Below are 24,220 nucleotides of genomic sequence, written 5' to 3' on the forward strand. Positions count from 1 at the left end.
AATATTTTATTAATTTTAATATTTTATTAATAATCTATGGTCCCCGATTAATCATCGATTAATCACCGCCAAGACCGATTAATCCCTTAACACCAGTCGACCGTCGAGCTACCGTCAAACGATTTTTACAACCTTGAAATATATAAAAAAGTTATACAAAATCTATGAAACATTTTAAAAAGTTGTAAAAGAAATTTTAGAAAATGTTGTATAAAAGTTATAAAAAAGGTGTATGAAAATATTAAAAAAAAATTAAAAACATATAAGAAAAATGTTTAAAATATTTAGAAAATATTTGGTTTAAAACGATTTTATGAAAATTATATTAAAGTACAAAAACAAAAGGTAAAAAATATTGTAATTAAAGTTTAAAACATCATGTTAAAAAAATCTATACACAAACTCAGAAAAAAAATCTGAAAATATTGTAATAAATTGTATAAAAAAAAGTCTTAAGAAATTTTTAAAAAAATATGTATGTTCATATTTAGGCAACTGTTTTTTTGTACACATCTGACAATCAAACTTGTTAAATGTGTTTACATGTTATTATTGTTACTTGAGATGACTGGTGATAAAAGTAACATGCGAATACATTTAACAATTTTGATGATCAAATGTGTACATAAAAAAATTAGTTGACTAAATATGAATAAAACGAAAACATAATTACTCTGATAAACCTTTTTTTTTTTCTGAAATTTATGTTGTGTTAGGGGTGGTATACATTTTCAAAATTGAAAAAACTCAAATAAAAAAAATTGATATGCATGTCAATGTTAAAAAGGAATTTTATTTTGAAAATATACATATTATACATAAATCCGAAACACTTTAGCCATAGGGAATCAATATCCATTTCAATATAATTAGATACAACAATTTAAAACCTTTGATACTTATTTCTGTCCCACAATCGGGGGTTAAAAAAGTTATCTTTATGTAAGTTCTTATGTAGAAAGTAAGGCTGATTGATTTTTTTGGATGGATGATTGAGTTGTATGTTAAAAAGAAACGTCCAAAGATCTCACTCAAAACCATGCCACACATTGGTGTGGTGGCTACAATAATATATAGCTTGTACGTACCATAATATATCTTGGCAAAGCCATTTTCTAGTAAAAACCAAATATACTTTTTGGATCACAATGATTGATTTAATATATAATTATAAGGTTTTGTAATTTCTTATAGAAATCTTATTATATATACATGTAAGTTCGATGTTGTTTTCACAGCGAGGGAACCTAACGAAGGTGCGTAAATTTATACTTCTTGTTCAAAGTTTTAACATTACAAGCCAAAAAAGTCATTATTGCTTTGTATTTTATGCCATGAGATGGGGTGCAAAGGGTAGGATTTACCATGTTATTATAAAAATACTAGTTTATAGCATGTGTGAACGTAGAATTGTTACACTTATAATTGAAGATTTATAAGTGTTCAAAAATTATTTTGATTTAAAGGGATTCTTCCATTTATAATTGATATGTATTCTTTCATTTATGAATGATTATTATTTTAAATGAGTATATCTAAATATCTAAATGTAATTAAATGTACTATATACTTGCCTAGTATATCGGATTTTTTTTTGTTTTATATATATATATATATATATATATATATATATATATATATATATATAGTAGGACACGTGACAAACATTAAATAAACATATTCTTTATAATGTAAAGTAGACGTAGATATATTGAAACAAAGATATAGTAGAAGGACACGTGACAAACATTAAATAAACATATTCTTTATAATGTAAAGTAGACGTAGATATATTGAAACAAAGATACTTTAAAAAAGATAGATGATTATTACAAAGTAACTTTTATATATATATATATATATATATATATATATATATATATATATATAGGGTTAGGTTCATGTGAGACAATAGTATTTTGTGTGACAAGGGGACCAAATTTTGACCACTCATCTTGAATAATCTAAGGCTAAAATAAAATCAGATTACACACTAAGGAAGCACAAGAAGACGGTGGCATTTTTGCAATTAAATGGAATTTCAGGATTAGAATAAGGATGCGGAGGGGCAGTAAGGGGATTTTACTGTCTATTTCATTCAGGTCGTAAAAACTTTTTATATCCTCTTCAATCTTCTTCATTCTGATCTGCAAAACCCTAAGTAACCTCGATACGAACACCAAAATTCGTCTGATTCAATCTCGATCATCAACATCTTCTACTTCGGTCTGATTCGGAGTTTCAACATTGTTATTTTGATTCTAAAATCGGATCAAGTTCTCCAGCATCAACATTCCTGAATCAAATGAAATCGAAGCTTAGTTTTACAACAAATGGATCATTCTACAGAATCGGATTCATATTTTGCATCAAGAGTTAATCCAGGTGACGTATAATACTATAATTTCTTCTTGATTTATATTTGTGGATGATTTTGAGTTAAAATATTCTAATTGTCGATTTTATAATATGTATGTGATTATGAGTTGATGTATTCATCTATGAGATTTCTTCTCATTCTGATTCTACTTTGCACCGATCTTCCAAAACCCCCAATAAAACCCTAAAAATCGATTTTGATTCACTGTCATTTTGATTTTAAACGTTTTTATTCATATTCTCATCTTGAATCATGTTTCTGCCAATCCTTCAACTGCTACTTCTTCTCATGATTCTTAGTTGAGGAAGGATTCTTCTCATCAGGTAATAAAAGATTCCATTGACTCATTTTTGGCTGTTAACAAATTCAATGTTAATAAATCTACAATCCAAACTATGTTATTATGCATAAATGAAGTTATTCACAAAATCTGTAGAGATATTCGTGGAATTTGAATTATAATTTGATTCAAGATCTTAGTTTGTTTGGTTTATCTTATTAGTTTCATACTTCTAGTGTCAGTTAGGTGTTTGGTAAATTTAGTAATCGCCCGCTAGGTGTTCGACATAATGCACTCTGTATTGATTTCATATTTTCTGCAAGAAAATTGTTATTGAAAATGATAGAATGTTATGCAAACATAACTTGCTTCCTAAATTGATTTTATATGTTATTTTGTTTGAGTAATTGGATTATCTAGTAAATATTTAGTGAAATGTTGTTTGATAATTTGATATTCTAAGTATTCTAGTTTGATAAGTAATATGGTACTTCTTAATTTGACTCAGATGTTACTTTGTTTGATAAGTTAGATGATCCATTAAAAATATTAGTAAAATAGTCTTTGGTAACTTAATATTCTAGGTATTATGATTTGTAAAGTTAGGTGTTACTTCATAAATTTGATTTAAGATGTTATTTTATTGATTAACCAGATGTTACTGCTTACTTTGATAAGTCAAAACTAAAATACATTTTGAGAATTTGTTATTCTATCCTGACATAATTGAATTCATCTCTTTATGTTTTAGTTTGATAATATTAGATTCAGATTTAGATTCTACATAATGTAGATTCTAAATCATCTCTTATAATAGGCTTTAGGAAGTTGTTAAACAATTTATTCTAATTTAGGAATTACTTTTCTGAAATTTATATTGTAGCTATGGTTAGTGTTTAATGCAGATTCACTATAGCTTGGGCTAGAATTGAACTTCTTTATTGTAGTTTCGGTTAAATACTTTTGAAATTATTTACTGTAGCTAGGATTAGTGTTTGATACACATTGAAAGCTAATGAAATTTATTTTGATGTGTTCTTAATGCGATTCTGATGTGTTCTTAATGCGATAGATGGAAATTTATTCTGGAACAGTAAGTGGAAATGTGAAATGTTGACTTGGGTAAAGAAGGTTTTATGCAGAATAAGAAGCATACAAAATAGTTATGCTTTGACCAATCAGATTCCAATTCCATAAGAAAGTAACTGACGAAGCAAAGGAATAGGGAAAGGTTGATAAGGATAGTCATTAAAAATGATGAGGGAATGGATCGATGCAAGAAACATACTGGAAGGACGTGAATAATTTTTTTGGAATATTTGAAAGTCTTTGATTATGAATGACATGGTAGTGTTTTGTTCGTTTGAATATTGGTTATATTTTTTTAGTTTTGAACAATAGCTATGGTTGTTTCAATGGCCAGTGAATGTTTCACAGAATAATAGTCATGGTTAAAAAATAGTTATGCTTTGACCAATCTGAAATATCATACTTTTTATGATCAAATGTTCATTTTTTGTTATAGTTCATGTACAATATTCTAACAGTGTAATGTTATAGGTTTTCTGTATATTTATAATATTCTATTAGAATAATGTTAAATGTTGATTTTATAGATTTATATGTAATGACCTTTTTACAATAATATTTTAGAATCTATAGATATATGTAATGTTAATAAAACTTACTTACTGTGTATATGAGGAATATTCTAATAGAATAATTTTATAGGTTGTATGTTCATGTATAATAATTTTATTTGAATAATGTTCTATGTTTTAGAATATTAGAATATTAGAATATTACATATATTATATTTTTATGAACACTGAAATATTAGAATATTTCACTAGAGAAAAGTGGTCTCATGGTCTTACGGTCTCAAAAAAATTGACATTTCGAACATTCTATTAGAATAGTGTTAAATTTTGTTGGTTTTTATAGATTTATATGTAATGACCTTTTTACAAAAAAAATGATATTATAATTTATAGATATATGTAATGTTAATAAGACTTATTTACTATGTATATGTAGAATATTCTGATAGAATAATTTTATAGGTTGTATGTTCATATATAATAATTCTTTTGGAATAATGTTCATGTATAATAATTCTTTTGGAGTTTGGAAAATGTGATCAAGCAAAACATCTTAACTTGGAGCAAAAAGGGAAGAAATAGAATGACGACTGTTGAATTGATAAAATATTTAGAAGTGTTTAATGGTTAATAAATATATATTATCCTTTTTTTTGAATTGCAGCTATGTTTTCTATATTTTGAACAACATGAACAGTTGAATCTTTGGTAAACAATAGTTATGGTCTGAAGGTTTAAAGATTGGTGAATGTTTAATAAAATGATATTATGGTTCAAGAACAGTTATGCTATAAATAATAATACATGAAATTTGTAGTTAATGTCGTATAATGTTAGTAATATATTTCACATACTAGATAAGCTTAAAATTAAAGTCTGTATGTACAATATTATAGTAAAATAATATTCTATGTTTGTCATTATAAAAAGGAGATGTATGTTATTCTAATAGAATAATGTTATGTGTTATTTGCTATCAAAAATTATAGGCTAACTGCAAACATGTATAAAATTAGAATATTCTAAAAGAATAAAATATGTTGTATGTACATATAGAATATTTTTACAAAATAATGTTATAGTTTGATCGGTAACTTGTATAGAACTATAATATCACAATTAGAATATTCTAATTTGTAAAAGCTGATATGTTTTAAGTTGATTACTATGAATATTATGTTAGGGTAATATTATATGTTTTATGTTATAATACACAGATGTATAATATTCTAGTATTCTAATATTATATGTTGTTTGTTCTTATAAGTGTATAACTTGAATATTCTAATAGAATAATGTTCTATGTTTTCAATTAAATAAGTTGATATATTAAGTGAAAATAATATGTATATGTAAAATATTCTAGTAGAATAATGTTATATGTTATCTATTTTCAAAACTTATATTTAGAATATTCTAACAAAATAATGTTGTAGGATATTATAAGTTACATGTAGAGTATTCTGATAGAATAATACCTAATTAAATTTTGGGTTTTCTAATACTTATTGATATGTTATTATTCTAGTTATTCTAAATGTTCCATATTTAATATTAGTTTGTTAAGATGTAATATTTCGAAACTGTGTGCAATATTCTGATATTAAAGTCTATTATTATAATATTTTGTAATGTGTTATATGTAATTATGTTATGTAAGGATTCTAATATTATAAATTTCTACTTGATAACTTGATTATATACACATATGATTTGAAGAGTCATTTGTTGCTCTTTTATATTAGATGTTATTCTGTTAGAAACTACTTGCTTTAATCCTTTCACTAAAGTAATGTGTAATATTGTGATAGCACTTGACATACTGTAAGGTAATATGAAATATTATGAAAATATGTGTCATATTATCATTTTAGACATTCTGGTTTTATTGGAAACAACTTGCTTCTAATGTTTTTGTTATATAATATGTAATATATGATTTTAGATAGTCTGTTTTTTGTTGAAAACAACTTGGTTTGAATATCTTTTGTGAAGTATTGTGATAGTACTTGATTAACAGTTAAGTAATGTGAAATATTTTGAAATTATTTTTCATATTCTTAAAGTATGTGTCATATTTTTAAATTACGTTCATATTCTGATATTAGAATACGTAATATTCTAAAATTAAAAATTAAAGTTACAAGGATATTGTTAGTTTAATGATTAATGTGTTGTTTATTATGGTATAATTTTCATATTATAGTTGAATTCTAAATATCTTACATTAATTTTGTTTATTCAAATGAATCGAATAAAATAACAGTATCAAAAGCCAACATAGTGGATGAAACTAAAACAAATAATCCCAATGATTAGATAAACACTGATAATTTGATAACCATAAAACTCGATCATTGGGTTGTCATGTTAGATAAAGGGATGAATATGAATAATCTCAAAAGGGTCTTACAAAGTTATAGTCACATAACAATGCACCAAAACCATAAAAAATATTACATGTTTGTGACATATAAAATCTATTACATATTTATTAATCTTGACACTTGTAGTTGAAAACTTATAGCTTGAAATATTCAAGTTCCTTTCAAGTTGAGCTTCATCAGTTACAACTATCTGCAACCATAAATGAAATAATTGTTAGAATCAAGTATGGATACAATCAAAGATCTGAAAATGAAGTCTATGAGTGATTATACATCATAATAATGTATTATGTAATGTAATTGATCATACAAGACACAATGTAAACACTGACAAAAAATACTATGAATTTAATAATCTTTCTAAGTACATCCCCTTACTGCACATTAATAAGAATAATAAACATTGCTAAAAGAGACATCCAACCTTTTGTGTTTGATGGAAAAAAATTTTAAAAAACTATAATAATTATCATATTCTAAAAACATCTGAAGTATATCATGCACCTGAATTTACATATGGTAAATTTAAGAGCATATAGTCTTTTCTTTAGCACAATCCTTTTCTGCAACTTAACAAACTATGCTAAAAAGACATCTCCAGTATTTTTACGTTTGACAAAAAAAAACATGTTTTAACAAAACTATGGTAAATATAATAAAAGTAGTTAACATTACAGTTTTTATACCAATTGTGACTCATATTTTAAGAAGTATACTCCAATTCTTAAAGAAGACATTAGTCGTGGGAAAGAGGAATGATACATCAAACTCTTTGTTCATTCAGGATTTTCATCAAACACATAGAATGCATGTATAGTTTAAGAGAATTTGCTAGAGAACAGTAACTGTTTTGTACATACATTATTAGATTGAAAATTTAAGATCTAGGAGTAAAAATCAAAGCTTGAAGGGGCTGAAAATCGATCTCGATCTGATGACGATGATGATGAATAGTTGAAAGCGCTTACCAGGAAGCAAAATCGAAGCTTGAAAATGCTGAAAGCGATATGAATCTTATGATCAATTGCTAACATCGGTTTATGTAACTTGATGAAAGCGTATTTTGGTGAAAAAATCAATTTCAATCTAGTTCTGAAGTTGAAAATCATCAAATGAAGGGGATAAGATCCGATTCCGATGAAACCTCCAATTGCTGAAAACGATCTCAATCGAAGATATCAATTGATGATCAGTTGCTCGTGAAAGCTTGAAATCGATGTGAACTACTGATCAATTGTTGAAATCTCTTTCAATAAGCCTGTAAAATCACAAATCATCGCAGCGTGAGTGACAATTAACGTACAAAACTCAAGTTTTTTGCTTCTCATTCAATCAAAATATTGTTGCGATTGAGAAAACCATGTGGAAATCAACGGATGAAAGAGCGAATCTGATTGTGTTACGTTGATTAAGGAAAGATCATGTAAATAAAGGGATTTCATTATATGATTAAAAGCTGAATAATCTACCCTTGAGTGTTTAATTAAGCGCTTTAATCAGGGTTTTTTTTGAACCACAAGATCAAATTTGATCAATGACTAAGATTTGGTCCCTATGTCTCACAAAATATAGGTGGTCTCAAATGAACCTCTACATATATATATATATATATATATATATATATATATATATATATATATATATATATACACACCCGCACGTAAATTTATCTATAAAAGTTGAAATATCTTGAAACTTTCACATGTTTTTTGATAAGATCGGGTTATCTTTAATTAGCCGCTTTCTACCATTCTCAATAGCTATTTTATCATTCGAATCTCAGTGCTAACCACATCAAATTATTGGGATTTCAAATAAGCATATCAAATGAAAATGTCGCTTTCATTACACTACCAGGGATTCGAGGACCATTACGGATGTTGCTAGGGTGTTTGATTCAAACGACAACCTCCATCCTCCTCCACCTCCACCATCTGTATCGTTATCTAGGATCAACGAAGTAATCGAATGGGTTGGAAAATTGGTTCTTGTTGAAGAGGATAAATGTTTTGACACACTCTATAATTTCCGCTGTTAGAAATCGACGTAAACAAATAGACGTAATTGGTTAATAATATAAAAAAGAAATATATCAATTACCAAACGCGGTTATTACGGCGATTATGCGAAAAATCGTGACATCTTATAAGCATGTTAACATATTCGTAATGTATGCAACAAAGTGATTCCAAAAACATAAACTTCGTTAAAATCTGACCTATAGTGAAAGGGACATGATTTTTGCAATATATAAAAATCAACCACACACAAAACTTACAACGTCGAAAATCTATGAAGATAATGGTTGACTTTTAGTTAAAGCAACCAAAAGGAGAGTTGTAGTACTCCTCAAAATAGGAATTTTAAAACAAGAAATACCGAAATCAGAACCCGCGTGAGAAATTTATTATTTTCATAAAATCATCGTGGGTATAAATTATAAACGAAAAACTAAACTCAAAATCTGACAAAACAACCAAAAGGAAAGTTGCAGTACATGTCAATACCTAAAGTCAAAATCTGACAAAACAACCAAAAGGAAAGTTGCAGTACATGTCAATACCTATGCAGGGATATAAGAAATGCCGGAAATGAAGCCTGAAGGCAGAAGTTACGGAATTTAGAAAATCGAAATTCATCAGGCACACATCACCGCGCCACGTGCATTCCGACACCCGACTCGTGCAGATATTAGATGACGTGGCCCACAAAAAAATGTGACACGTGTCAAGATCTGAAAGGTGCCACGATAATAGCGCGCAACGCGCGCCCTATGACGCCACACGCACCAAAAAAATTTCAACTATATATAGAGGTCTCCACCATCTCATTCCTCACACCAAATTCTCTGATCTCTCTCTCTCTCTCTCTCTCTCTCTCTCTCTCTCTCTCTTTAAAATGGAATATGTCTTTCCATCGAGCAATCTCCGAGCTCCTGAAGTTCCGGTGCAACACACATTATACACGAAATATGCTTCAAGGGTAAGTTCGCGGCCCTACAATTACAATTTTCAAATGTTTTACGAGGGGATACATGTTATAATACTCACTATTTTATAAATATTACCAATTTTATAATATTAGTGATAACTATGCCTAGAACGTTAAGATAATATTATACAAGGTAGATACCTTGGCCAAACTTTTAGATAATATTATGCATAGTTGTTTCGCTGATTAAGCCTTAGTGAAAATATTATACCTAGTCGTTATGCTGGCCAATCTTCTACGAAACAATATACATAGTCGTTACTCTAGTTACATCTTTTGGATAGCATTATACCTAGTAGTTACTATACATGAATATCCTACCAACACAAACTATACCAACTTAATTACATATAGGATGATATATATATATACATATATATATATATATATATATATATATATATATATATATATATATATATATATATATATATAAGATTAAGCATAACACAAACAAACGAGACAAGCGCAACTATCAACATGGCTACGCATCAACAGTTATCAAACGAGGCACTTTTTTCATCCCTTAGCTAAATAACCTTTAGCTAACCTGGACTATAATCGTTAAATATTAAGTGAGCAGGAAAGATATGTATAGATCTATACGGGGCAAACATCCCCACCTGCGGTTGCTAGCTACAACCATGGCGGTAAAGTCACAGCAGACATAACTTTCTGAACTATGGCAACGTTTGATGAAGGGTTGATTCTTGAAAAGTAACGTCATAGCTCGATTATAGGAACTCATTATAACAATGTTAGCCTAAAACTACTTCCAAAGGAATGCCGACAGGAAGTAATAAACACACAAAGAAATGAGTCAACAAAATCAATAGAATTCATAAAACTATAAACACCGTAAAAGTCACAACAGACATAACTTTCTGAACTATGGCAACGTCTGATGAAGGGTTGATTCCTGATAAGAAACGTCATAGCTCGATTATAGGAACTCATTATAACAATGTTAGCCTAAAACTACTTCCAAAGGGATGCCTACAGGAAGTAATAAACACACAAAGAAATGAGTCAACAAAATCAATAGAATTCATAAAACTATAAACACCGTAGAAAGAGTAGAGGATTCACATATGTAATAAGACATGGAAGGTACACCCCTAGTATTTATAAGTAGCCAAATTCCAGATATCCTTGCAAATATCCCTAGGATACAACAAGATTTCATAAACAAGTTCAAAAGATGAGATTAAGGATATATAGTAACATATAGTACTATATTTCTAAACAAATATTATTCTCAAAAGAAACACAAGCATTTTCGATATCATTAAAAACCTGTGAACTCACCAACATCATGTTGACCTTTTTAAAACCCACATGTCTTCCTAGGAAACTGAAAGAGGCTGAAGATTTCATACCCCGCAACAGCTTTTGATTGATGGAATTACTCGAAGACCGTCATGATGCCTAATTACCAAGGCTTACAGTTATGCTGGAAGATTAGTATTTCCAGAAACATTTTTATCGTGTAATTTAACCTGTGAAATGGAAGTGATATTTATGTCACACATTGTTTTTTATTGTTCAATGTATGTTCAATGACTGTGATCCAACATTCAAACGGCGTGCCGCCCGACATATTCTGCCGGTTGGGGTGTGACGGATTTGTTGGATTAGGTGTCTAAGCCCATAACTATAATTGGTATGTACTTGAATTGATAGCAGCACAGTCCTTTTGGGTTGCCCTTAAACCTAGCAACTGGACAAGAAAATTATGAAAGGAGAAATATTGATTTATTATAAGATTAATAAATTAATATAAATGATTTATTAATATGTTAAAAGATTAATATATTAATTAGAAATCATAAGGTTTAATTAATAGTTAGCCAGAAATTAATTAGAATTAATTTTGGGGTTAATTGTATTAATTATAAAGTGCAGGGACTAGTTTGCAATTATCAAATAGTTGAGTGGAAGGCTCCAGAACCTCCCTGGAAGGAGGTGGAAACCCTAAGGATTTCGTCCAAGGGGCTTGGATAAGGCCTTGGGATTAGCTTAGGCCCCAAGCAAAGGAGTATTAGGGTTTTCCCTAAACCCTAGATCCCTCAGCTATATAAGGAGCCTCCCAGCTCCTAAATTCGGCCACTCCTTCCTTGGTGAAACCCTAGGGCCGAATTTTGCATACCCTACTCTCTCTCCTTCAAGTTTCCTTCTTGCTAGCTTTTGGGTGTGACTCCATTAGAGGCATTACATTTGTGGTGCTAGGCTTCCAAGAAGATCAAGTTCAAGAGGATTAACAATTGTTTGTTATAAGAATTGAAAGGTATGTAATTCTAAAACCCTAGTTTGATAATTTCGAAAATAGCGTCTCTCCTCTAGGGTTCTTGTTTTGCAATTCAAAGTTATATGTTTAATAGTTAAAACATAGATCCAAAGTAGGTTGCATGTGAACTTAGGAATTGTTTTCTAGTTTATTTGTTTCACCTAAAACCCATCAGTGGTATCAGAGCCATTGTTTGTTTTAAATTGAATTGCTATAATAGTTGAATTGCAAATTAGGGTTTATAGCCATTAAACTCTAAAGGCCAAATTTTTCGATTTTTAGGGTTTTGGTTTAAAGGGTTTTAGAAAAACCCTAGCCTCCAAGAACCCAAATCGAAATTAGGGTTAGGGTTTTGGAAACCCTAGCCTCCTCCCTTGATTTTCGAAATATGCTAGTCTTTTTAGGGTTTCTTTGTTTTGGATAATAGTTGCCTTATTGGATAATTGAGAAAAATAAGGAAATTATCTTATTCTCTAATTTTCGAAATCTAGAAGGGATATGGATTAGGATTAAGTTAATTGTTTAATTTAATTTGATAATCCTTACAAGATTTAATAAATTAGTTAAATGATAATTAATAGGTAAATATTAATTCTAGTTATTTGGTTTATTTTAAATTTAAAATTAATGGCTTAATTTTCGAAATTTATATATAAACCTCAAAGTTTTAAAAAGTTTAAAACACACCTTATATATGTATTATAATTAAAAGTTTAATATTATATATGTATAAGAATATGGTCAGTCAAATCGCTAGTATGCCTCATTCACGAAGCTAGTCTATAAGGGGGGTATAAGGAAACTGCCTATAAAATGCTAGTTGAATGGGTGTCCACTCTCACCCATCGCTTCCTTGATTAGTGGAGGGTCGTTAGCAGAATGGGTTTGATAGGACAACTACATCTCATTAAAAGTATAATGTTATTAAAGAAAGTACTAGAACATTATTTTACAAAATCCCAACTCTAGTTACTTTAGGAAAAATGTGAAAAGTATGCTAATCCATGAAATTGCACATTATGATTTATTGGTCGTTAGTGGAGCGTGTGTGGATTACCAGCACACTAATAGGCACTAATAAAGAGTAGTAATGGGTATCTCATAATTATCATTTTGGTGGAGCGTGTGTGGTTTACCGACACATCAATAGTTAATGATAAAGACAATGAGGTTACCAAGCACATTTGCATGGTTATTCACATCTTGTTTGTGATCCTCGGCATCCCAGTCACAAATAGAAGAGCATAATCCGAGATTAAAACATGCCATTGAATAGTTTCAATGTATCTCAAAAGGAATTAGGAATTTCACTTCATTTATTTCGTCTAATGGTGGAATTGGTGAATCGTCATTCACCTACCTTTATGAAATTTACACTTGGATCTCGGCATCCCATTTCTAAGTTGTGAATCTTCATAGTTGGATCCTAACCTTGATATTATATCTTTGGGTTATTGTATTGAGGTATCTTGAAATCTAACTAAAACTTTCTTTCTTTTCAGATGTCTACTCCTGGAAACACTTCTGCTTTATCATCCTCCAACCACAACTTCTCTTTGCTCAACATTTGCTCCAAAGTTGTTATGGATGGCTCTAACTATAACGATTGGATGCGTAACATCAAGATGGCGCTTCAATTTGAGGACAAAGAATATGTCCTTGAAAAGGAGCTCAAAGAGCTTGATGAGTCTAAAGCTACTCCTGAAGAATATGCTGCCTACAAGAAACACTATGATAATGCTACCAAAGTGGCATGCATCATGGTCGCAACCATGTCCCCATAACTGCAGAGGTACTATAAGGACTACTGGCCCTTTGAGATGAACAAGGACCTTATGGAAAAGTACCATAAGCGAGCTCGTCAAGAAAAGTTTAAAGTAGTCAAGTCACTCATGGCTTGCAAGATGAAAGTAGGGGAGTCGGTTGTATCTCATGTGCAAAGAATGCAACGCTACATAGAGCGTTTGGTCAAGCTCAACATTCACTTTGATGAGGAATTGGCCATTGACATGGTCTTGAACTCATTACATGATTGTTATGGTCAGTTTATCCTAACTTACCATTTGAACAACACTGAGCAGACACTGGCCCAATTGCACAACTTGTTGGAGACAGCTGAAGCAGGGATGAAGGGTAAAAGTATAGCCTCCACTCCTGCAAGTGCCCCTGTCTTGGCTATTGGACAGGGAAAGGGGAAAAAGAGGAAAGGTCCTCTTAAGCAAAATTGGAAGAGCAAGGCTCAAGTTGGGTCATCTACAAATGGCCCAAAGGCTAAGCCCAATGCTACCATTCCCCATGTTTCTGATCCAAAGGATGCTGATTGCTTTTATTGCAATGACAAAGGGCACTGGAAGAGAAGCTGCCCAAAATATATGCAGGATATCAAAGATGGCAAAGTGAAGCCATCTTCAGCAGGTATTTATACTATTTCTTCTAATAACTCATTATCTTCCCGTTCATGGGTCCTTGATACAGGATGTGGTTTTCACATCTGTTCTGATTTGTAGGGGCTAAAAGAAAGTGAGGAGATAGAGCGAGGAAGGATAAACTTGATCATGGGAAACAAGAAGTCTTCACCAGTGACCAAGATCGGAGTTTATCAACTTTTGCTTAGTAATGATGTTAGATTAGATTTATTGAATTGTTGCTATTCGTCTGAGATGACGAGAAACATTATTTCATTTCATGCATTGATCAGACAAGGTTTTAAATATTCTTTTAATGATTTGAATGGTTCAATTTCTGTTTATAAGAATGGTGTTTTCATGTTTGAAGCTTTACCTTGTGATTGTGTGTATGAAACAGTGACTTGTGTTGATAGCTTAGGAAATAGTGTGTTTAATATTGACTTGTCTAATAGTGTAGACAATGCATGCTTGTGGCATTGTCGTCTTGGACACATTAACAAGAAACGCATAGCCCAACTCCAAAAGGATGGAGTGTTGGAATCATTTGACCTAAAATCAGATGATATGTGTGAATCTTGTCTTTTGGGAAAGATGACGAAATCACCATTCACGGGGTCTTGTGAAAGAGGTGAAGGTCTGTTGGATCTCATACATACAGATGTGTGTGGGCCCTTCAGATCAACTAAAAGGGATGCTAATCGATTCTATGCGACTTTCACTGATGATTATAGCAGATATGGCTATATCTACTTAATCAAACATAAGTCAGAAACCTTTGAAAAGTTCAAAGGGTTTAAGCATGAGGTCGAGAATCAATTGGGCAGGAAGATAAAGGTACTTAGATCCAATAGAGGAGGGGAGTATCTTAGTATCGAGTTCAACGACTATCTAAAAGAATGTGGGATAGTCTCACAATTAATTCCTCCTAGGACACCACAGTTAAATGGTGTAGCTGAGAGGCGTAATCGAACCTTGTTAGACATGATTCGTTCTATGATGAGTCGTGCTTCGCTTCCTATTCACTTCTGGGGGTATGCCTTAGAGACAGCCACCCACATCCTCAATCTTGTCCCTACAAAGAAGGTTGCCAAAACACCTCACAAAATGTGGACGGGGAAAGTTCCCTCGTTAGCACATATTAAAGTCTGGGGTTGTGAAGCTTTCGTAAGACGAGAGACTCACGACAAGCTAGCAGCTAGAAGTGAGAAATGTGTTTTCATTGGTTACCCAAAGCAGTCTTTTGGATATTTGTTCTACAGACCTAGTGAAAACGTGGTCTTTGTAGCACGAAGAGGAGTCTTTCTAGAAAGAGAGCTCATATTCAAAGAGGACAGTGGGAGCACCATAGACCTTGAAGAAATTCAAGAGTTGGCCAATGAAGGAACCTTAGATGACACTAGCACTCAACCAGAGGAAATAGTTCTTGTTGAACCAGTTGATAACTCATTACCTCTTCGAAGATCCACTAGGGTGAGTGTGCCACCTGAGTTGTATGGTTTTCATATTAATTCAGATGGTGACACATTCATCAGTGATAGGACGCTGGTAATTTTAGATGAACCAGTCACTTACAAGGAAGCAATGGCAGGCCCAGAGGCTTCCAAGTGGAAAGAGGCAATGGATAGCGAGATTAAGTCCATGTATGACAACCAAGTTTGGAATTTGGTTGATAGTGCACCAGGTCGTAAGACAGTTGGGTGCAAATGGATCTTCAAGAAGAAGACAGACATGGATGGAAATGTGCACACATTCAAAGATCGACTGGTTGCAAAAGGTTTCACTCAAACCCCAGGGGTTGACTATGATGAGACCTTCTCGCCAGTAGCTAAGATTAAATCTATTAGGATATTGCTCGCCATAGCTGCCTTTCATGACTATGAAATCTGGCAGATGGATGTCAAGACTGCTTTCCTTAACGGGAAGTTGGCTGAGGATGTTTACATGAATCAGCCAGAGGGTTTTGTTGATGCAAAGTTTCGCAATAGAGTGTGCAAGCTTGAGAAATCCATTTATGGATTGAAACAATCATCTCGCAGCTGGAATCTCTGCTTCCATGAGAAAGTCAAAGAGTTTGGTTTCTCTAGAAGTGAAGATGAGTTTTGTGTGTATATCAAGGCTAGTGGGAGTATAGTAACTTTTCTGGTGTTATATGTCGATGACATATTACTCATTGGTAACGACGTTCCAATCTTGAAAGATGTTAAGTCTTGGCTTGGAAAGTGTTTTGCCATGAAAGACCTTGGAGAAGCTGCTTATATTCTTGGGATTAGAATATTGAGAGATAGAAAGAAGAGACTAATTGGACTTAGTCAGAGCACATACTTGGATATGGTACTAAAGAGGTTTAGTATGGAAAATTCCAAGAAGGGAGAGCTACCTATCCAAAGCAATACCAAATTGAGTAAGACTCAATGCCCAAGTACAGATGAGGAAATAGCTGACATGAGTCGCGTAGCTTATGCTTCCGCTGTCGGATCGATCATGTACGCTATGACATGTACTCGCCCTAATGTGGCCTTTGATTTGAGCATGGTCAGTCGCTATCAGGGAAACCCGGGTAGAGCTCATTGGATAGCAGTAAAGAATATACTCAAGTATTTGCGAAGGACGAAGGACTGGGTCATTGTACTTGGTGGCAATGATACTTTGAGAGTAGATGGTTACAGTGATGCCAGGTTTCAAAAGGATACAGATAACTTCCGTTCTCAATCAGGCTGGGTATTTTTACTGAATGAATGAGCAGTTACTTGGAAAAGTTCCAAGCAAGATATGGTGGCTGATTCTACTTGTGAATCAGAGTACATAGCAGCGAGTGAAGCGTCGAAAGAAGCAGCTTGGTTGAGGAACTTCATCGGAGATCTCGGAGTTGTTCCAACCATCTAGGAGCCTATGGAATTGTTATGCGATAATGAAGGAGCGGTTGCCTTGACAAAGGAACCAAGAGATCACGGTAAAACCAGACATATCGACAGAAAGTACCATTTTATCAGACATAGAGTAGAAGAAGGTCATCTTGTAGTAAAGAGGGTGTCATCTGAAGATAACCCAGCAGACCCCCTCACTAAGGGTCTGAGTAGGGCTATGCATATTCAACATGCTCGGAGCACAGGACCGAAAGATGATATTAGTTTTAGTAGTTAGATTAGTTTTATTCTGAAACTTGTAACAAAGTAAATGTAATTGACTTTTGGTGATTAAATAATAAATTATTATTTATGAGTTTGTTTACTGCCTTTTGTCAATTGTTTATTGTGTTTTATTTTTGCATGTTTTACTTCCCGAATAATAGTTTATTCAAACTTCACAGTCGCTCGTACTTTTGGAAGTAAGTAATGAATCAAGATTGTCGTGAATTGGATTGCAGATTGTCTAAGGACAGACATGGCAATAGAATTGCTGCAATGTTCATGAGTACTCAGAAATTGAGATTTGAGTATTGGATAAACCCTCGCTCAGAGTATCACTTCATGGAATTCATCACGAGTAATACTTAGACGATAATATCTTATAATATTGAAACGAAGATATATGAGTTGTAATTTACAAAGTCGGTTATACATTGGTGATACGAAAACGCATCAGTAACTTGGTGTTATAAAACGTATTGTCATGTATAATTTGATGAGTAAAAGATACAAGCATATGAGTCAACGTTTATTCGTTCCTTTTGCCCTAACCGGAAAAGCCATATCTGTGGGCCCCTCGATGATTTGGTGTTGACTTATGTGCTGGGCCCAGCCAAGATTAAATTGATGTGTTCAATTAGAAGTCCTACATCATCAAAAATCAGAAATCGGGAAACATAGATTTTGGACAAAGAGATTGATTACATTCCATGTCTTATGTCTGGGGATATCTTGCAGAACGAAGGATTATATGATCACTTATCTAAGGACACATAACTGACTGGGTCAGAGTTCAGCAGCAACTTTTGGAAGCTACAATTTGCTGGTCAAATTTAGAAGGCATACTAGCAATTATAGTTACAGACTTATCCAAGTGGGAGACTGTTGGATTAGGTGTCTAAGCCCATAACTATAATTGGTATGTACTTGAATTGATAGCAGCACAGTCCTTTTGGGTTGCCCTCAAACCTAGCAACTGGACAAGGAAATTATGAAAGGAGAGATATTGATTTATTATAAGATAAATAAATTAATATAAATGATTTATTAATATGTTAAAAGATTAATATATTAATTAGGAATCATAAGGTTTAATTAATAGTTAGCCATAAATTAATTACAATTAATTTTGGGGTTAATTGTATTAATTAGAAAGTGCAGGGACTAGTTTGCAATTATCAAATAGTTGAGTGGAAGACTCCAGAACCTCCCTGGAAGGAGGTGGACGAAATCTATAGGGGAAACCCTAAGGATTTTGTCCAAGGGGCTTGGATAAGGCCTTGGGATTAGCTTAGGCCCCAAGCAAAGGAGTATTAGGGTTTTCCCTAAACCCTAGATCCCTCAGCTATATAAGGAGCCTCCCAGCTCCTAAATTCGGCCACTCCTTCCTTGGTGAAACCCTAGGGCCGAATTTTGCATACCCTACTCTCTCTCCTTCAAGTTTCCTTCTTGCTAGCTTTTGGGTGTGACTCCATTAGAGGCATTACATTTGTGGTGCTAGGCTTCCAAGAAGTTCAAGTTCAAGAGGATTAACAATTGTTTGCTATAAGAATTGAAAGGTATGTAATTCTAAAACCCTAGTTTGATAATTTCGAAAATAGCATCTCTCCTCTAGGGTTCTTGTTTTGCAATTCAAAGTTATATGTTCAATAGTTAAAACATAGATCCAAAGTAGGTTGCATGTGAACTTAGGAATTGTTTTCTAGTTTATTCGTTTCACCTAAAACCCATCAAGATTGGTATCAGAGCTATTGATTATAGCGAACTAGTACTTCCTTAGGAAACTAAAACTATAGTCTAAGGACTAATACTCTAAATAGGTTTTGTCCTCAAACCAACATTTAAAAAGTACTATTAATTACCCTATCAGCAGACTACTTGCGAGAAAGGTGACTAGATTGAACTTGTCACTTGGGTTGCTGGATTTCAGAACGTTGATATGCTAAATTGGTCCTGCCCTCCGTCGCTTCATACCTGGCCAATCCTTATTTGATAGTCCAACAGTACAAAACAATAAACTAAAACACACAAATATACATATGAAACTAAATCATGAAATATGAAGCAATCATCTTAACTAAAGCTAATGTAGATGGTCAAACCATGACTACACATAAATTGATCACCTATGTGTAATCTTGGTTGGACTAATGCACAACATGGTTTAGATTCGCTAATTGATAGACAAAGATAGACAACCTAAAGTAAATAGATACGTTTGGTTTCCAGGAGATGGTAAGGAGTGATTTCGAGGACAAAATCTAATTTAAGTGGGGGAGAGTTGTAACACCATGTTCTGAATCGTTCCTAATTCGGGGCCGTGACCTGAAGATCGATTATCATAAGGCTTAGGGTCTCGGGAAAGATAGTATTAGACCCCCCTTTGGTTGTGGAAAGTGTAGATTGGATGATCGGGAGTTCGGTTTGTGTTTTGGAGCCCAAGGGTATATCAGTAATGTGTCTGTAACGCCCGTGTTTCGAGGCTAAGCATTAATTCAATAATGTAATAGTCAAGGTCAACCATTGTAACCTATCTTGAAGTAATAAATATGAATTACTTGAATATTATGTGAATTATGTGGTTTTATGTGATTATATACTTGTTTGTAAAGATATAATAAAAATAAGCGTCAAAAATAAAATGTTAGATAAACCCGATATCCATGAAGAGAGTTGTAATGGTCATGACAAGGATTCTGTACATATAAAGAACGCCAAAATCTGAGTTATAGCGAAGAAGTTATGACATGTCGAAGTTTCGCGACAAAACCGGCACGACGCTGTGTAACGTAAAAAGTGAGTTTATGATAAAGTGCTTTTTAGCCTTAGCGATCTAAACGAAAGTCGTAGTATACGTTAAACCGAGAGCGTGCATAAAAAGAATGCCCAAATCTGACTTTGTATGAGGAAATTATGATTGTTCCAAGTTTCGGATTAACAATACACAGCCCGGAGTTCGAATAGTTGATCGAACGGTTTTCGGCCGACACAACCTAAACGAGAATCGAAGGTCTCATTAATAGTAGGTCAATGGTAAAAAAGACATACGAAAACGGATGTCGGATGAAGAAGTTATGAATTTTTAACAGACTTTTCCTATCCCGGCCTGTTAAAAATATACATTTAAAAATAGATTCGAAATTAGCCAATGGAGTCTAATTGAAAGTTGTAGAGTACGTCTCTACCTACGCGTGGATATAAAGAACGTTGAAAACGGAGCTCGTATGCAAAAGTTACGAATTTTAGAAATCAAGAGGGAAAAATATGAAGCTGATGCGAGGGGTACGCCCTGCGTACCGAAGTACGCCCCGCGTACGAAGATGCTACATTGCACGGTCTTCCTTCTCCTGCAGTCCGAAATGAGCCACGAAGCCCCAGACGATGTCTGACGCGTGCCCACTACGCCCCGCATACTCCGAAGAGTACGCCCAACGTACCGAGGACTTCAGCGTGTATTAAAGGGCTCCGAAGCCAACCTTCTTTCTCACACCTTTAACCCATTCTTTCTCTCTCTACTCTCTCTCTAAACCTACCAAACACCCCCGAATCCTAGGAAACCTCCCTACCACTAGAAGAAAGCCCCGAAGCGCCCGAAGACTCCGAGAAAAAGAGTTTTTCGGTTTGAAACTCTACCCGCGCAGAACCCGGTTTTTAGCGAAACCACTGTTTTGTCAAAGGAGATTATTTTAAGAAGCGAAGCGCTGTCCAAATCACCACCATAACAAGTGAGTGCATAGTTACTTTCATCTTACACATAGATATGAAGTATTTTATATAAATTACGTGTATGTGTGCATATTATATGTTTATCTTGAGATCTATGCTGGAAGAGAGATTTAAACTTCATTCTTCAGATCTGAACGGTATGTGTATTTTCTTTTTAGATCTAAAATTTTTCTTCAGATCTGAACCGTATATGTATTTTCTTTTAAGATCTAAACTTTTTCTTCAGATTTGAACTGTATATGTATTTTATATCTACAAATATGTTGGGTAGAACATCGATAGATAAATGATGAAGGATGAAAGATGATATAGATGAACATTGGCAGCTGAGCCACAACCTGTAGATGTTTTCAAAATACGATGTACTCTAAACATCCTAGTAGCTGGGCAAATGGATAATATCGGCAGCTGCGCCTAATAAAGAACGTCATAATCCTGGCAGCTGTGCCTAAATGATAATATTGGCAGCTGCGCCTAATAGAAAACATTGGTAGCTGCGTCTAATGGAAAACATTGGCAGCTGCGCCATAGGTAACGATGGGCTTCGTGCCTATTCCTTAGGAGAATCCTGAGGAATGAAAAAAAAGTGAAGGAAAGATTATTCTTAGGGTAGATCCTTAAGAAATAAAGAAGATAATGGGGATGGGTAATTGGGTTAATTGTGTGATGATGAAACATAATAACTTTATTATTGTGGGTTGAAAACCCTATGTACTCACCAGGTTTCCCAACCTGACCCACTCAGTTTATTTGTATCACAGGTGTCGATACGAAGCTACATTACACCGAGAGATTAAAGGAGATGAAAATCATTAGTGTAAATACATGTAAGGTCTGTTTATGCTTATGTTTCTGTATTGACGATGACATCCCAAAGTTTTAATATAAACAAAATGCATTACTTCCGAAATGCTTTGATAATATCATTTCATGTTTTCTGGGAACAAATTCCACAACACTTTTCTTTAAAAGTATACTCTGATTTTAAAAATGAGGCATAAACAAATCAGTATTTTCTGGCCATGAAAATGCGGATGTCACAGTGTCAGTTCGGGCCTTTATGGATTTTAAATTTTAATTCGAAAAGCTTTAAGGCAAGGGTGAGTTGATAGATGTGTAGAGCTCTTCTTTACCTTTCCGTGGATATAAAGATTGTCGAAATCGGACTTAAAACGAAGAAGTGATGTCCTCCGGAAGTTTGGTGGTTTAAAGGCTAAGCCTTGTACGCAGGGCGTACAAGGGAGTACGCTGGGCGAAATAGGCAGAAGGAATCGTGAGCACTTTATGGAGTACGTTGGGCGTACTGGGAGTACGCGGGTCGTAATCCATCCAAATGAAAACCCTAATTTTTAGGGTCTTTGACCTATTTAAACCTCATTATAACACCTCTTGGACACTTTTGGACCAGCCTCCATATCTCCTAAACCCAAATTTCGACCCATAGCCACCATTTTTGTGCTCTTGAGCTCTTGTGAAGAATAATTGTGTTTTCTTATACATTTTGAAGTGATAAAAGGATATTGAAGACTCACTTCTTGGAGTGAAGCTTAGAGATCCAGAATTATCACCTCTTTTGCAAGACATTGAAGGTATAAAGTTCTTAGTTTGACAACTCCTTGTGTAGATCTAGTTTGGGTTGATTTATGACTTATTTTGGTCCCTTTTGGTGGGTCCTTGTGAGTAAAGGTTATTCCACGAGTTTAGCCTCTAGATCTGGACGTTATAGAGGTCCCTAATGCATATAATGTCACCTTTATAGGCTTTGTTCATCCATGAAAAGTTGATGTCTCATTTTATTGAGCTAAGATGCTAGATTTGGACTTTGGAGTAGTTTTAGCCATGCAAAGGCTTAAAACCTTCGGATTTATGGGTTAGGACCATAATATGAAGATATCTTGTGGATTGGATAGTAAGTTCTTTTTATGCTTATGTTTATGTATTGACTTTGACATCCCAAAGTTTTAATATAAACAAAATGCATTACTTCAGAAATGCTTTGATGATATCATTATGATGTTGTCTGGGAACAAATTCCGCAACACTGTTCTTTAAAAGTATACTATGATTTTAAAAATGAAGCACAAACAAATCGGTCTTTTCTAGCCGTGAAAATAGGGATGTCACAGTTGGTATCAGAGCATTCGTTTAAGCGAACTTGGAATTTGTAGGATTTCTAGACTTAAACTTAGAATGCTAAGCAATGATTGTGAGATGAGTGTGTGCTACATGTTAGACACGAGCACTAGTTTAATTTAGGAAAGATGCCTAAAATGCTTTTATGTGTTAAATGATTTATGTTTGCTGTATATGCTATTATTTGTTCGGATCTATGGTCTGTTGCCGACCGGATTTGGAAACCTTACGTGTTTAGGATTCTTAGCGTTCGATTATGATATTAGAACTAGCATGTAACGTTTTGGAGTGATAAGGAGGATTTAAACGTCAATCGTAAGTAAAGATCTAATTTCACATACTTTGGTGTATAGGTTAACATGGTTAAAACCCGAAGTGGAGTTGGAAACACGAATGAAAATAGGAATCAGCGACCTCAACCCCAAGTGATTGAGCAAGTGCCGATGGTAGAAGCTGTACCTGAGCCAGTCACGATGGCTGGAGTACAAGCCATGATTCGGGCTATGATGGCTGAATAGAGGGAAGAAATGAGGCAACTGTTGCTGAACAACAAGGATGAACCTTCAATGCCTGTTGAACAACTAAAACTGAATGACGGACAGTCAGAGGAAGGGAATTACAGCCGCACTATCAATCAAGTTGAACCCCCAGTGGCAAGAAGGAATGACCCAGAGAGGGGAATCGACAGAGATGGACGTATGTATAAGAACTTCTTGGGTGCCAAACCACAAAGTCTTTCCGGAAGCCCAAATCCAGTAGAGATTATGGACTGGATCTCCGAAATGGAGATGGTATTTGAAAGCTGCAACTGTAGCGACAAACAGAAAACCATCTTTGCGGTCAGACAACTGAAGACCAGAGTTTTAAGCTGGTGGAAGCTATTAGCAAATACGATGCCACGA

The sequence above is a fragment of the Lactuca virosa genome, chromosome 8 (genome assembly GCF_052849685.1).
Source record: "Lactuca virosa cultivar CGN04683 chromosome 8, Lactuca_virosa_CGN04683_v6, whole genome shotgun sequence".
Classification (NCBI taxonomy): Eukaryota; Viridiplantae; Streptophyta; class Magnoliopsida; order Asterales; family Asteraceae; genus Lactuca; species Lactuca virosa.